At 38.3% G+C, this 14,747-nt stretch overlaps 1 protein-coding gene across 5 annotated transcripts in view; it reads right to left on the bottom strand.

The window, feature by feature from the left end:
• Positions 1 to 14,747, bottom strand: part of LOC105464724 (golgin subfamily A member 6-like protein 4) — a 173,607-nt gene that overhangs the window by 16,412 nt on the left and 142,448 nt on the right. For 2 of the 5 annotated variants that reach the window (XR_011625270.1, XR_011625269.1), the window contains 5 exons: positions 14,311 to 14,391; positions 10,283 to 10,404; positions 6,125 to 6,173; positions 5,387 to 5,482; positions 204 to 324 (listed from right to left, as the gene is read on the bottom strand). The gene's annotated coding sequence lies outside the window, so the exon portion shown is untranslated. Of the gene's footprint in view, positions 1 to 203; positions 325 to 5,386; positions 5,483 to 5,929; positions 5,996 to 6,124; positions 6,174 to 10,282; positions 10,405 to 14,310; positions 14,392 to 14,747 lie in introns of those variants that run through there. The other 3 variants (XR_011625273.1, XR_011625272.1, XR_011625271.1) reach the window with 2 other exon arrangements.

The raw sequence follows: 14,747 nt of genomic DNA, 5'->3' as shown, positions 1-14,747 counted from the left end.
GGTGTGAGCCACCGCGCCCGGCCTGGAAGTGCCTTTAAATGCCTTCTAGAAGGCTGGGCATGATGGCTCATGCCTGTAATACCAGCACTTTGGGAACTGAGGTGGCTGGATCATTTGAGGTCAAGAGTTTGAGACCAGCCTACAATGTAAAACTTTGTCTCTCCTAAAAATACAAAAAGTTAGCCAGGTGTGGTGGCACATACCTGTAGTCCCAGCTACTCAGGAGGCTAAGGCAGGAGAATCACCTGAACCTGGGAGTTGGAGGTTGCATGAGCTGAGATTGTGCCGCTGCATTCCAGCCTGGGTGACAGAACAAGACACCATCTGAAAATAAATAAATAAATAAATAAATAAATAAATAAATAAATAGAGTACATGTTTTGACTGTTCTGTACATTTCCAACAGGATAACAGTAACATCACAGGACATCCTTGGGGCATTGTTTCTATAAGTTTGGGGTTATTAACAGTTACTAGGTTAAAAATGTAATAAATACATGTAATAGAGGTAACAAATTAATAAATAAGTTTGAGAAATGCTTGGTAAATTCAACAGGACTTCTCAGAGCAATGAATTTATATGGCTATGATTGTGTTTTTTTGTTTTTTGTTTTTTTTTTCAAGGAGCTTTCGCAAGACTCTGTAGTACACCAGTCTGGGAACTGTTGGGGTAGGAATCAGGGTAATTAGGATTTGGCCTATTCCAGGTAGAGGTTGTCACTATGTTCAAGCAATTGTTCTTAGTCTTTGGTCTTTGCATATATCAGCAAATTAACAAGCAAAAATATCAGAATTGGGCCTTGGCTCAGGTCTAACAAATCATAATATCTGAAAAGGATAGGTGTGCATAAGCTTCTGGGTGATTCCATGTACTCCAGAGACTGAAAACCACTCAATTACAATAGGCCTTCTCATCCCTTGCTAAATGAATTGTTAATCCTACTTGAGTATGCTTCTGTTTTGTTTTCTTGGGCCTGGTCCAGAGACTAGACTGTTGCTACAATTAAGTTCAATTTTATCATTCTTCCCACAGTATCTGTATCCCGATTTTCAGATTCCATTTCATCAGTGGGACAAATGTATAGGTCAGTGTAGGACAAGTTTTAAACATTAATGGAAAAGAGATTGTATTATATTGATATTGTCCTTTTAATTTGGCAGCCTTGAATTTAATTTAGAAAATGTCTCTATTTCTAATTGTACCTTAGTTTTGATAGATTTTATTATTAGGGATCACATACATAATTTTCCTCTTTTTCTTGACTTCCTTGTCAGGTAATATGTTTTTGAAAGCTTCTGGTTAACTTCTAATTGCAGGTAAGTGTTGGTTTCTGTTTGCTTAACTAGCTCATTGAGGTTTTATTTCTTTGAGATGGAGTCTCGCTCTGTTACCCAGGCTGGAGTGGGATGGGGTGATCTCGGCTCACTGCCACCTCCACTTCCCTGGTTCAAGCAATTCCCATGCCTCAGCCTCCCCAGAAGCTGGGATTACGGGTGCCTGCCACCATACCCAGCCATTTTTTTAATATTTTTAGTAGAGATGGGGCTTCACCATGTTGCCCAAGCTGGTCTCAAACACCTGACCTCAGATGAACCACCCAACTCAGCCTCCCAAAGTGCTGGGATTTTAGGCGTGAGCCACCATGCCTGGCCACTTCTCCCATTTTTCACAGGGTAGTCTTTTTGAACTTCTAAGAGCTCTTTAAGATAGTAAAGCCCTGCCATAATGCTGTTAAAAGCCTAAGATATAAAATGTGTAGTAACATGTTTTTCTTAACACTAATAAAAAAGTGTTTTCTAATCAGTCCATATTTTCACAAAAAGGACAAAAATAAAAGATTTAGAAATAAACTGTACATAGAAAGTACATATTTTCTGAAACTCCCAAGTGAGTGTGAAGGAGTCACTTTCAAAACCTACAGCCCGCCACCCAAAACACAAGGAGAAAATAAGAATGTTATCCTCTCCCATACTCAATCATCAGTAGCAAGGTACTCAAAGTCCAGTTTAAAGGAATGTTTCTACAGATTCTTTACTGTACTGGAGATTTAGCCCTTTCTATTCTTCTAACTCACTGATTCCTACTTGTATATCTTTTGTTGTTAATTTTTAATTTGTCATTTTTTTGAGAACTAGTCTCACTGTCTCCAGTCTGGAGTGCAGTGGTGCAATTTCAGCTTGCTGCAAGCTCCGCCTTCCTGGGTTCATGCCATTCTCCTGCCTCAGCCTCCCGAGTAGCTGGGACTACAGGTGCCTGCCATCACGCCTGGCTAATTTTTTGTATTTTTAATAGAAATGGGGTTTCACTGTGTTAGCCAGGATGGTCTCGATCTCCTGACCTCGTGATCTGCCCACCTCAGTCTCCCAAAGTCCTGGGATTACAGGCGTGAGCCACCGCGCCCAGCCTCTACTGATATATCTTTAATAATTTCCCCATTCTGTATTCCATCAGGTTTTCTGATTGTCCTTTCTAAGAATGAGTTAGAGGCTTCATTCATTTTCATTCTTTTCTTAATGACATAAGGATTTTAAGGCAATGAATATTTCTCTGAGCTCTCCTCTAGTCTCTAATCAGTAATGATTGCATTATTGCTATTCTCTACATATTTGACAGTTTTAATTTCAAGTCCCATTTTGACCTAAGGGCTGTTGGCATTAATTTTAAAATTCCACAAATCAACACTTGTTTTCTGGTTTTGTTACTAACTTATAGATTCAACTAAGATCAGAGAATGACGCCTGTCCTTTTTCTACCTTTCAGTATTTGGGGTGATCGTCATTGAAAAAGACTAGCTTCTTGAATGTTCCAGATAGGAAGACAGAGGGAGAGGAAGGGAGAGGAATAGATAGAAGTTTTGTATTTTAACTATGGTTCAATTCTAAGCATTCTGAAATTGCATTGTTTCTTAAACCACAAATTACAAGGGTGTTTGATTTCCAAATTCACATAGCTTTTTGTTAATCTCTTCATTATTGCCTTCTAACCTTAACTGCTTCATATTTAAATTATAAATTATATGGTGTGGGTGGTACCAATTGTTGTTAAATCTTCTGACTTGTTTTATGAATTAATATATAATTAATGTTTCTCCCACAGTCCACATATGCTTGAGAAGAAACTAGAGTATCTAATTATTGGGTACAAAGGTCTATATTTGTCCATTATACCATGTTCTTTCACTGGTTATTCAAATCTACATATAGGCATTCTGTGTAACTTACTAATGGTAAGCAGGGTATGCTGAGATCTTCAAATATGATGGCAGACTTGTCAGTTTCTCCCTGTAGTTTAATCAGTTTTTCTTCTGTATTTTTGAGGTTATTTTTACAGGTATCTAAAATATGAAAATTGCTACATCCTCCTAATTAACAGTCATTTAGCATCAAGTTCTTACTAATGCTTTCTGTTCCAAAATCCCTTTTTGTTTGATACTGAAGCTCCATCACTTGCTTTTGGTTAATGTATACTGGCATATCTTTATCACTCTCTCTCCTTTATAAAACCCAGGCTGGACTGCAGTGGCATGCACCTGGAGCCTTGGCCTCATAGGCTCAAGCGATCCTCCCACCTCAGCCTCCTGACTAGCTAGGACTATAGGCACATGCTCCACACCCAGCTATTCTTTTTTTTTTTTTTTTTTTTTGGTGGTGTTGGGGTATTTTTTATAGAAATGAGTTCTCACCATGTTGCCCAGGCTTGTCTCCAGCTTCTGGTCTCATACCATCCTCCCACCTCAGCCTCCCAAAGAGTGCTGGGATTACAGGTGTGAGACACCATATAGAGCTATATATTTTGTTTCTGTAAGTTCTATTTCATCCATTTTCTTTTCAGGTCCTCCTCATCATTCCTGGCAGTCTTACTGGTTGCTCAATTTTATGGGTCCATCTTTTTTTTTTTTTATTACGTTTCACATGTAACTATTTTCTCACCATTCTAATATTTGAAGTCTGTGTTCTGTATCTGATAATTCCAAAACCTATAGTCTTTGGGAAACATTATTAATTATTTCTAACAATTCTCAAATATGTTGGGTTGAGACTACTTGAATGCTATGATTTGACTGAATTCATAATTGCCTGCTTTTAATCTTCGGGAATCCTACAGGCTTAAGGTAGAGATGCTTTCCTACAAAAAATATCTGTGTCTGCTTCTGATGAGAGCTGTGGATACAACTAACATGAGACCACTTTACCACCATGCATAATCCTGACATGCTCTTGGATTCTCTTGGAGAATCTCAGGATTACACAAGGTTCTGAAATTTGGCTCCCCAACCTTGCTCATTATACACAGAAGACTAGACTGCTTAGTATAAGTGGTGACTCCCTTCCTCCTACCCTGGAAAAAATAAAACAGATCTTTCATCTGAATGTGATCACAGACTAGGAAATTCTGAAGGTGAATAGCTGGAGGCTGTGGGCTACAGGGAAAGATAGGTGTTTTTCCTGACCATAGAAATAGGTCAGAAGCTGCCCTAAAGGCCATGTGCTGCAGCATTTCACTCTTTAGCTCAACTACCATTCCCTCCACAAGAGTGTGAATGGAAGCATCTTAGAGCACCATGTTGTCTTTAAATAAAATCAAATTTTTGCTAAAAGCCATGGTCACGGTTAAAACAAAACAAAACAAAACAAAACAAAACACCTCTGGCTTTGGAAGGCTTTCTCAGTAATGTCCTACAATTCAGGTTACAGGCTGCATTTCATGTTAACTAAACAGAAAACCAGCCTGACCAACATCCTTCTGCCCCATGGCTTGCTCTCAGCTCCTCTTGACTGGGCCTAGGGCAGCCAGGCTGTCTGGTTCCAATCCTCGCTCTGTTACCTTGGACAAATTACCTACCTTTAGTTGCCTCATTCATATGATGCAGATATTAATAATTCTCTCTTTTTAAGTTGTTAAGAGGATTGGTAGAGCTAATAAAGAGTAAAAAATAAGAGCTAATAAAATGTAAAAAATAAAAAGACTTGGTAAGCATAGGCACAGAGGGGAAAAAAAGTAAAAATAAGTAATTGAAAAGGCTAGTGCCTAGCACATAAAAGTTCATCAGGAATTAATTCTATAACATGACCACAATTTTGCAAAACTTCAAAGTACACACAACTTTTACTATGGTATACATACCAATAATAAATTTACAACTGAAGACATGTTTGTCTACACTAAATATAACAAAGATCAAGCAGATACTAAATCATTAAGTGATTATCAGTCAGTATGTTTAATTTTCTTATACTTCTATATTTTCTATAGATCACCTTTGTAACAGAAAGAAAACAAACCGAATGAAAATGAAATGAATAAAAATAATTAAGACAGGAAGAAGGTTCACAAAGTAATATAAAATATGTCTTAGGGTTTCTGTAAAATTCTTAATAAAAGTACCTTCTTTGCTCCAAGCTGCACATTGGCTTTGCCTTTGACTCAGGTGGCATTTATTTGCATGATGACTGATTCTATTGAGTAGGCACTGCTTCAGCCCTACAGGAAAAACAAAACATCTCTAGAATACCGCAGCATTCCTGATTCCCACTTGAGAAGCCCTAACAAAATAGCATGTAACTTAACAGCAGCAGATCACTGTTAAGAAGTCTGGAGTCCAGGGGAAAAAGTAAAATTGGAACATTTCCAGAATCTCACAAAAAACAACAAACCGATGTTCTAAGTGCCCAACATGAGCAAATTAGAACCTTACATAAAGGTTACTGTTAATGTGTATCCTAGCAGGTAGCTCTGTCTCCCAGACTGGAGTGCAGTGGCGCCATCTTGGCTCTCTGCAAGCTCCGCCTCCCGGGTTCATGCCATTCGCCTAAGCCTCCCGAGATGCTGGGACTACAGGCGCCCACCACCATGCCCAGCTAAATTTTCTATTTTTTTAGTAGAGATGGGGTTTCACCATGTTAGCCAGGATGGTCTCGATCTCCTGACCTTGTGATCTGCCGGCCCTGGCCTCCCAAAGTGCTGGGATACCTTTTTCATTCTTGAAAGTAGGAGCTACGAAAAATAAATAATAAAAAATAAAAAACTAAAATGTCTTTAAAATAACCTTCTACTCATGATCTAACTTAATAATCAAAACACTCTCTTGAGAGTGAAAATTGAGTATTATAAGAAAATAATCACCTGTTTTGTGAGAGGTTCCATACATAATGCTCCTCCATCCAATACATACCTTAAAAAGAAAAAAGGAAAGTTACAAAATTATCCTGAGAATTATTCCTGCTTATGCAATTTCTATGTGCCATTATTAAGAAAGTACGCACACAGTAAAGATAAGAAGAGAATATGCAAGTATGAACATAGTTGTTAGGGATATAGGACTATGGGTAATTTAAAAATTCTAATGGTATTACTCTCATGTAATTGCTCTGAAATTCTAGTCAATTGTTTGAAATTGCTCTTAGAACAGAATACTTTGAAATTTTGATGATGTCAAAAATGAAGAACTTGGCCCTAAATATTCCAAAGAATAGGGGCAGAAGAACCTGTTTCCTTAAATCGCGTTTGAGTATTCTTTACAATGGAAACTTTCTCTCCCATCCTGTGATGGCCAAGAGTTGTTCCTCTGACAATGGCACTGACTTTACCCTATCCAAAATATGAACATCTGCATGGTTTCATGGTTCACATTTTTTTTTTATCCATTCTGCTGAGAGAATCAAATGGTTCACAGCATGTGGCTCCTCTGTGGGACTCCTCAAGTCCTTTCTAGGTCTGAAGACTGTTCTCTGAATCAAAGACAACTTCTGGGGATGTACCAAATCTCCCATTAGAAAATTATTTAGATCAAGATATTTTAACCTTTTAACTCTTTCTCAAACAAAATAATTTCATTTCTCCTTTAATGTTATTTTAAATTTCAAAATACACAGATAGGATGCCTAAAATAAAATCAAGGGAATGATAGTTTTAGAACAAAAACTGTGGTAATTTTGAAAACACAAATCTAAGACCACTGATTAGATCTATGTGGACACCAAGTCCACCACAAACTGTTCTGTCCTCCGGGTCTCTGCCCACATCTTTCCCTTGCCTGAGATTCCTTCTGCTTCCCACCCTTCCAAATGCTGTATTTCCCCCTGCTCACTGCACCCTCTGCCTTCCTAGTTCAGCGATTCTCCTGCCTCAGCCTCCTGAGTACCTGGGATTACCGATATGCACCACCACATCGGGCCATTTTTTTTTTTTGTATTTTTCGTAGAGATGAGGTTTTGCCATCTTGGCCAGGCCGGTCTCAAACTCCTGACCTTAAGTGATCTGCTTGCCTCGGCCTCCCAAAGTGCTGGGCTTATAGGCATGTGCCACTGTGTCTGGCCCATGGTTATCACATGATAATCAATAAGGTACTTAGAGTTCTTAGTACTTTTAATTTCCTCTTATATAGCTGGTATTTGGTGTAATGAAAAACACTTTACTAGGAATCAGAAGATTTATTTGGGCAGGTCACAAGCTGACTTATTATTCAAATTATTCATCCAAATAATGAGAATCTTAACATACTGTGGCAAAAAAGAATCAATGAAGAAACTATGTGAGAGATTTTAAAACTGAAATTGGCATGACTCATAACTTCATGTATTGGTCTCAATTCTAGGTGACATACTAAGATCATACACTTACATTTTTGGAATTCTTACAACAAAATGTTGAAAAGCTATACTGGTCCATTTTATAATCAAATTTAAAATGTTCTCATACATTTATCCTGAATTTGCAGATTTTTATCCAAATCCTTTCCTTGATCATTTTTTTTTCTCAAATAAGATTCTGAACAAAAAATGACCTGTTTTCCTTTCCTATACTTATGGGAATATTGAGTCAACATATACAATTTTATAAACCAGCGCATAAAACTACAGCAGAATACTTATGTCTTTTCTCCCCATTCAGTAAGGGCTTCATTAAAAAGGCGTTTTAACATTCAACCATGAAAAACAAAGGAACTATGTCTTGGAGGCTGGTACAAGGCTGGTGTAGTGAGTAAGACACACAAAGGTTAAATATTTACTATTTTTCAGTCTTGTGTTTATTTTGCATAGATAAGTATTTGGCTGGGTTACCTAACTCTGAACTTCCAAAACTGACCATGTGGTTTTATACCAAGAGAAGTATTTTTTATAGCAATTTTCCTGCTGAAACCAAAACAGCCTAGAGAAGCTTTACAGGTAACAAAATAAAATGGTACACAATTCTAAACAATTCTGCTTCACACCCAACCTGGGACTTCCACTCACTGTAATAGTATACTTGTGATCAACTTAGTAATGAGCTGTCAAAAGGAGACCGCTAACATCTGCTCATGAAGGAATCACTTCAGCATGTCCTGCTGTGCAGCAGAAAACACATGGGAATCACTCAGAACTCCGGATTTCCAACAGAGCAGCATTTCCCAGAGAGTAAGCCAGAGGGCACCGTCCTCTGAGATGCTGTCAGGAGCACTAGTAAATGAATTTGGGAAAAATAGAAAATGACAATAAGTCTCCAGGAAGTCCTTTGGTACAAGACATTTTGAACCTGGTTTCCCCCAAACCTTGCAATCCCCACAAAACAAATATCTATGAACATTCCACTATATTAGCACTCACAGAACACTTGGGGAGATATGGCAAAGATTAGGCTGCAGGCATCAGGTAAGTAAACTCTTAAAACACAATATTGAAAAAAATAGAAATTTAAAAATTAAAACAGAAAAGCAAAATTAAAAGATAGGTAAATAAATACAAAATTTTAGCAAACAATATTGGGCTGGGCAAGGTGGCTCAGACCCATAATCCTAATACTTTGTGAATCTGAGCGGGGTGGATCGCTTTAGCCAGGGAGTTTGAGACCAACATGAGCAACATGATGAAACCCTGTCTCTATCAAAAATGCAAACATTTGCTGGGTGTGGTGGCATATGCCTGCGGCCCCAGCTACTCAAGAGGCTGAGGTGGGAGGATGGCTTGAGCCCGGGAGGCAGAGGTTGCAGTGAGCAGTGATTGCACCACTTACTCCATCCTGGGACAACAGAGCAAGATCCTGTCTCAATAAAATTAATTAAGCAAATAATAAAACCAATATTTCTTTACTGTGTGGGGAAACTCAAAATGAGCTCAGCACATCCATATGCAATACTAAAGTTTTTTTGTTTGTTTTTTCCCCCACACTTTTGTTTCTCTGAGCTTTTACAGATGGATATTATGTCCAGATAACTATTCTGTAGTATCAACACCACAGTTAATATGTATTCTGATTATACAGAATGATTCTTAACAGGATGTTAGCCCCCAAAACACATACATAAGCATGTAAAGGAAATACAACTGCAAAAATAACTATGGCAACAAAGCTCTTCTGGAGAGAGTTCTGAAGTCTGAAGTAGTCACTCATATTTTTACCCTAAATGCAACTATTACTATCTCAACCATAGAAATGATCAAAGTAAGGGCTGGAGATATTTAGATTTTAATCACCATAATGTGGATTATGTCACATAATGGAATTAGTCAGCTGAATGTTTGAAAATCCTCAAGTTACTTTAAATTGCTCATATTTTGAGGGTCTACAGAACATTTCATAACTAACCTAGCACACTGTGACCTTTACCCCCTTCAAAGTCAGCTTCATGAAGGAGAAATAATTTGAGCTGTGTTTTGTAGGAGAGAATGAATTTGAATGTACAGATGCCACAGAAGGAAGGTCAGCAGAGAAAAAAAGCATAGACAAGCTGGAAAGGGGCATATACAGGGATCAGCAGGTGGTTCCAGGATGTGAAGAGCAGATGAACAGGGTAAAAAGTGGCCATTGATAGATGAGAAAGATAACCTTGGGCAATAAGACATATGAGCGTAGCTGGGCATGGTATCTCATGTCTGAAATCCCAGCACTTGGGCAGGGTAAGGTAGCAGGACTGCTTGAACTCAGGTGTTCAAGACCAGCATGGTCAACACAGTGAGACTCCATCTCTACTAAAAATCAAAAAAATTAGCTTGGTGTGGTGGCACATGCCTATAATCTGAGACACTTGGGAGGCTGAGGCAGGAAGACTGCTGTAGCCTGGGAGATAAAGGCTAGTTACAGTGAACTATGATTGTGTCACTGCACTCTAGCCCAGGTGACAGAGCAAGACCCTGTCTCAAAACCAATAACCATATGATTGAATCCACCACTAACTCAAGAATGGAGGAGGAGAGCAGCTGAGATTGGCATGTTCATGAATTGCCTGGTATTAACTATAATTATTTAACCAAAAAGTCCAGGCTCCAGATATTTATACACGCTTCCACATTTAAATGGTCATACCTTTCAGTCTTCCTAATTTTCTCTAATATTGCCCAATTTTCTTTTTCAGTTCCTTCATCCTCCAACTGTTTCCCACTCATAGGCTCTTCTTTCATCTCATAGTGATCTAAGTCTTCTATATCCTGCAAAAAGAAGAGAAATATTAGGTTATTCAACCGATAGTTCTTCAGCAGTTTCTTATGCCAAACGTTCAATTATTCTTGACTCAATGGGGAACAAGAAACAGAATATATCTATCCTATGGGGAAAGAGAAAAAGCCCCACATTCCATTCAAGAGGCTCCCACCTTTTATATCCTATATTTTCTTTAAAAGCTAGACTCTGGGTAAAGCAGATTTAAAAGATTTACAAAGTCACAACTAGTATGAAATAGACCATCATTGATTTATTTACTTCTTTATTTAACTTATCTTCTCTTATTTTTTTGAAGATAGAGTCTCACTCTGTCACTCAGGCAGGAGTATAGTGGGGCAATCTCTGCTCACTGTAACCTCTGCCTCCCAGGTTCAAGTGATTCTCATGCCTCAGTCTCCTGGGTAGCTGGGATTACAGATGTACACCACCACGCCCAGCTAATTTCTTTGTATTTTTAGGAGAGACAGGGTTTTCACCTGTTGGCCAGGATGGTCTCAAACTTCTGACATCAAGTGATCTGCCCACCTCAGCCTCCCAAAGTGCTGGGATTACCAGCATGAGACACCACGCCCGGCCAAGCCATCGTTTCAATCTCCTCTTAAGAGGAACCTTTGGAACGGTTTGGCAGCAGGTGTCAAGAACCTGAACTGTTCATGGTTTGTTCCAGAAACTCGACTTCTAGAATTGTATTAGAAGAAACTAGTCTAAGATGTAAGCACAAATTTAGGCATGAGGATACCTATTCCAACCTTACAACCACAAAAACAAACACAAAATCTGCATGTGCAAAAATAGCAAAACAGTTAACTTAAGTCCATGAAATATTAAGAGGCCACTGAAATACCAATACAGCATAATTTCTCCTGTATTGAAAAACTTTGAAATGAAAAATGGAATACACAAAGGAATAGAAAGAATTTCAATTATGCTGAAATAAGCACAGAAAAAGACCAGAAGAACTCATATTGAAATGTTAATTTCAATTAATTTTAGTTATTATCTCTGGAGAGATTTGGTGCTTCCCCTAATTTCCAGGTTTATGGTTTTAGGTAGGAAGCATCTATTGATGTTAACAACTTAGAAGTAAGTTAAAAAAAGCATTTGATCTCAGGTGCTCAGGAGGCTGAAATAGAAGGATCGTTTGGGCCCAGGAGTTTGAGGCTGCAGTAAGCTATGATCACGCCACTGCACTCCAGCCTGGGTGACAGCGACCCTATCTCAAAAGCTAAGAATACTTTTAAAAGAATTTGAATAACACCCTGCAGAACAAAATCTTTATTCACATCATTCTGCTCCCTCCTTTCCCATACTATCTGTTCTTACATATATACAAATATATGCAGAATTGTTTAAATCCGAACTTTTTCCAATTATGTTATTTTTCTACTTCAATTGCCAAAATCTCTAAAGGAATAGTTTATATTTATCTCGATATTTCCCCCCCAAGCTGGCTAATTACCCGATTTCTAGACCAGATTACTGACTACCTCCTCTCAAACTCTGCCCATGACTCTGTACTTCATGGAGCTCCCTTCTCCCTGTGTGCACCTTTCAGCTCTGATCTTCCATCCTACGCTTGTTTTCCCCACAGTGCTCACAAATGCTTTTGGCCTGTATTTCCTCCCATGTCTTTAACCTCAGTCATGTTCCCATCCACAAAACTTCTCCACCTAAGTATTAGTCAGCACATCCCAAACAGAATTCAACATATCTTTCTAAAACAATATTCTCAGCACACGATTCCCTGCTTAAGGCCTTCTTATCAACAAACACAACAAATAGAAACATTCCGTTCTCAAATTCAAGACTTTTAACCATCTTCCTTTTCTGGACAATCTTGCTTTCCATGACTTCAACACATCAACCTTCCTTCTCAAAAGAAAAGCATCCAATACATCCAAACACATCATGTCCAAAATTGCTCTGGGCCTGTTCCCACGTTATTTTAGGAGCCTAGAATATCTGCTTTTCACCTGGCCTAATCTGACGTCTCCAAAGTTCAGTCTCCTACCTTTGTAGATTTCCCTCAAAGGGGCAGTCCCTTGTTTATTAACTTGTGAAGGGGAAATGAAAGGGTTCATGAACCTTAGTACAATGGCTGCCTGACCCATGGAAAAGGTTTAATGTTTCCATGAAGTTTATTCCACCTAAGCTAAACTGCATAAAAACATTAAAACAAACTCTCCTTGTAATTGGACAATTTTAAGAAGTATTTTACTCCCAGACTCATAAAACAAGCCTACAGCCAGTCACAGTGGCACACACCTGTAATTCCAGTGCTTTGGGAGGTCGAGGTGGTGGATCACTTGAGGCCAGGAGTTCAAGACCAGCCTGGGCAACAGAGTGAGACTCAAACTCTACAAAAAGTAAAAAAGTAATTAGCTGGACATGGGGCAAAGGCCTGTAGTCCCAGCTACTCAGCAGGATCGCTTGAATCCGGGAGTTCAAGGTTACAGTGAGCCATGACTGTGCTACTGCACTCCAGCCTCTGTGACAGTAAAACCCTCTCTCAGAAAACAAACAAAAAGAAGCCTACAACACTACTTTTTTAGTTCTGAAGCACTCTAAAGTATATTTTAGATTAATAACTTCCAAACTAAGAAAATGGAATCCTAAATTAATTATAAGAGCACAAACAGAAAAAAATCTTTTAAAACAATCAAGACCATGGAATTCACATACGTTCTATTTGGTCAATGCAGAGACATAGATCTTTGTTCCAAAGTTTAAATTTAAATGCAAAGCTTCAGAGCCTGAAAACATCTAAAATTATACCCATGACTGACAACTGGCCTAGGCTCAATGTCTTTGGAATTTGCTCTACTAAATTTGCTACTGTTTGAGTGTATTCCCTCCAAAATTCAAGTGTTGCCAATGTGATGATATTAAGAGGTAGGACTTTTAAGAGGTTATTAGGCCAAGACAGCTTCTTACTCCTTCATGGGATTAAGGCCCTTATGAATGAGGCTTCACACATTGGACTAGCTTGCTCTCCTGCCCTTCTGCCTGCTACCATGTGAGGATGCAACAAGAAGGCCCTGAGACACCAAATGTTGATATTTTCATCTTGGATTTCCCAGACTCCAGAACTGTTGGAAAAGAAAGGACTGTTCTTTATAAATTACCCACTCTCTCTTATTTTGTTAAAACACTATAAAACAGACTAAGACAAATTTCTTTGAATGAGCTTTCAAAAAGAGACAGTTTCACTACTTCTGGCAAGTAGTTCATAAAGTTTGTTCAAATTCCCCTTTTATGCAAGCATAAAATTTTTAAACTCAGTAGTTTCTCTTCCAAAAAATAACCAAATACAGGTTAAGTACTGATTAGTATAAAATATAATTTTAGCGCTAAAAGTTAAGAGCTTTTGTTTTCCAGAAAATCAAATCCAAGAATTCAGATAAAAAGTTTGCTCAAAGGCATATCATGAGTTAGACGTAAAGCCAGAATTTATAAATTAAATTGCATTCCAAATATGATGTGCTTTCAATTATTCCACATTAGTAGTTATTTATAAAGGAGACTAGAGAATTACTCAAATGTTCAAAACTGAAGATATTTATGATTTTTTCTTTTATTATGAGACAGAGTGTCGCTCTTGTCACCCAGACAGGAGTGCAGTGGCACGATCTTGGCTCAAAGCAACCTCCCCATCCCGGGATCAAGCCATTCTCCTGCCTCAGCCTCCTGAGTAGCTGAGATTACAGGTGCCCACCACCATGCCCAGCTAATTTTTGTACTTTTAGTAGAGACAGAGTTTTGCCACTTTGGCCAGGCTGGTCTCAAACTCCTGACCTCAGGTGATCTGCCCGCCTTGGTCTCCCATAGTGCTGGGGTTACAGGCATGAGCCACCTGGCCTGGCCAAAATGTTATTCTTATATAATATACCTACTTCAGCCATCTCTTCTTCCTCTTCTTTTGAAGTCACTTCTTCTTTTGTCCCATTTGAAAATAGAGAAAGAATCTTCCAGGACTACATGGAACAAATATGCACATTAGAAGACTGGTGTCATAGCTTTAGGGACAAACTCCCAACCATCTGTCACTGCAGTTCCACTACCAGAGAGCTTATTAAAATTAAAATGTGCATTTTAAAATCCAACTTTGATTTGACAAACAACAGTTCTCAGCTTTTCAAATTGAAGTGATTTTGAACAATTTAACTTAATGGATGCCTTCAGAATAAAGAAAAGCAATCAGTCAAATATAAAGAAAAATGAAAAAAACTTTAAAATGTAATCTAATTGAAAATAAGGAAACCTTTTACTTATATGGCTATGTGCATAAGATCAAAGGCTTACTTTGTTTAAAATAAATGTCCCAAACTAC

This window comes from Macaca nemestrina, chromosome 7 (genome assembly GCF_043159975.1).
Source record: "Macaca nemestrina isolate mMacNem1 chromosome 7, mMacNem.hap1, whole genome shotgun sequence".
NCBI classification, from domain to species: Eukaryota; Metazoa; Chordata; class Mammalia; order Primates; family Cercopithecidae; genus Macaca; species Macaca nemestrina.
The sequence above is the reverse complement of the archived record's forward strand: the minus strand, read 5'-3'. Positions and strand labels throughout refer to the sequence as shown.